Raw genomic sequence first — 2,314 nt, forward strand, 5'->3', positions numbered from 1 at the left:
TTTCACTCTGTCACCAGGCTGGAGTGCAGCGGGGCAATCTTGGCTCACTACAACCTCTGCCTCCCGGGTTCAAGTGATTCTTCTGCCTCAGCCTCCCAAGTAGCTGGGACTACAGGTGTGTGCCACCACGCCATGCTAATTTTTGTGTTTTTAGTAAAGGTGGGGTTTCACCATGTTGGCCAGGATAGTCTCAATCTCTTGATCTTGTAATCCACCTGCCTTGGACTTCCAAAGTGCTGGAATTACAGGTGTTAGCCACCGTGCCCAGTCCCATTTGATTTTTAACTCTAACTCTTAAGTTGACCAATGAAACCTGTGGAATAAATAAACTCTGTGAATAAGCTAAGTCTGAGAAATGAGGCTTTCTTTCTTGATCCTGGCATATCAACAAGGACTTGCAAACATAGTAACACTAAAACAAAACTAAAAAAGCCCATCCAGGGGCCAGCTTTTCCATTCTCCCTATTTCCAGGCAGGCATTCATTGACTTACATAGGCTTCCCTTCTTTTTTGCTTTTTCTTGTTTTTTCTTTTTGAGACAGTCTCACTCTTTTGCCAGGCTGGAGTGCAGTGGCGCAATCTCAGCTCACTGTAACCTCCACCTCCCAGCTTCAAGCAATTCTCCTGCCTCAGCCTCCCAAGTAGCTGGGACTACAGGTGCACGCCACCATGCCCAGCTGATTTTTGTATTTTAGTAGAGACGGGGTTTCACTATGTTGGTCAGGATGGTCTTGATCTCTTGACCTCATGATCCGCCCGCCTTGGCCTCCCAAAGTGCTGGGATTACACGTGTGAACCACCGCACCATGTCAGGCTTCCCTTCTTTCAAGGTATGCAAGTAAAAGAGGTTATCCAGGTCAGTCATCCTGGATATTAAATTAAATCTCATGATCCTTAAGAATGTTCTGGGCCGGGCACGGTGGCTCAAGCCTGTAATCCCAGTACTTTGGGAGGCCAAGGTGGGTGGATCACGAGGTCAAGAGATCGAGACCATCCTGGTCAACATGGTGAAACCCCGTCTCCACTAAAAATACAAAAAACATTAGCTGGGCATGGTGGCGCCTGCCTGTAATCCCAGCTACTCAGGAGGTTGAGGCAGAATTGCCTGAACCCAGGAGGCGGAGATTGCGGTGAGCCGAGATCGCGCCATTGCACTCCACCCTGGGTAACAAGAGCGAAACTCCATCTCAAAAAAAAAAAAAAGAATGTTCTGTCACTTTTCTCTGTGGTCATAGTCATCCTAGTGGGAATTCTGCATACAGGTAATTATGTTCAATCTACAGGGTCTCCATCAGCTGACTTGATGATCCTTCAGCTCAAAAAAGAATACGCTCTTTTTTCTTTCTTAAGAGTCTCGCTCTGTCGACAGGCTGGAGCGCAGTGTCGAGATCTCGGCTCACTATAATCTCCACCTCCCACGTTCAAGCAATTCTCTTGCCTCAGCCTCCCAAGTCGCTGGGAGTACAGGCATGTACCACCATGCCTGGTTAATTTTTGTATTTTTAATAGAGAGGGTTTCACCATGTTGGCCAGGATGGTCTCCATCTCTTCACTGAGTGATCTGCCTGCCTCAGCCTCCCAAAGTGCTGGGATTATAGGCATGACCCACCGCACCATCTCTACTAAAAATACAAAAATTAGCCTGGCAAGGTGGTGGGCACCTGCAATCCCAGCTACTGGTGAGGCTGAGGCAGAAGAATCACTTGAACCCAGGAGGTAGAAACTGCAGAGAGCCAAAATCACACCACTGCACTCCAGCCTGGGAGACAGAGTAAAACTGTCTCAAAAAAAAAGGACAGGTGCAGTGGCTCACACCTGTAATCCCAACACTCTGGGAGGCTGAGGTGGGTGAATCACCTAAGGACAGGAGTTTGAGACCAGCCTGACCAACATGGTGAAACCCCATCTCTATTAAAAATACAAAAATTCCCAGGCACAGTGACTCATGCCTGTAATCCCAGCACTTTGGGAGGCTGAGGCAGGCGGATCACGAGGTCAGGAGATCGAGACCATCCTGGCTAACACGGTGAAACCCCATCTCTACTAAAAATACAAAAAATTAGCCAGGCATGGTGGCACGTGCCTGTAGTCACGGCTACTCAGGAGGCTGAGGCAGGAGAATCACTTGAACCCAGGAGGCAGGGGTTGCAGCGAGCTGAAATCACACCACTGCACTCCAGCCTGGGTGACAGAGTGAGACTCTGTCTCAAAAAAAAATAATAATAATACAAAAATTAGCTGAGCGTGGTGACGCACACGTGGGATCCCAGCTACTCCGGAGGCTGAGACAGGAGAATCACTTGAACCTGGGAGG

At 48.6% G+C, this 2,314-nt stretch overlaps 1 protein-coding gene across 3 annotated transcripts in view; it reads right to left on the reverse strand.

Moving 5' to 3' along the window:
- Window positions 1-2,314, reverse strand: part of PRPF3 (pre-mRNA processing factor 3) — a 36,887-nt gene that overhangs the window by 33,015 nt on the left and 1,558 nt on the right. The window lies entirely within an intron of this gene.

Source organism: Cebus imitator, unplaced genomic scaffold, assembly GCF_001604975.1.
Source record: "Cebus imitator isolate Cc_AM_T3 unplaced genomic scaffold, Cebus_imitator-1.0 Scaffold188, whole genome shotgun sequence".
NCBI lineage: Eukaryota > Metazoa > Chordata > Mammalia > Primates > Cebidae > Cebus > Cebus imitator.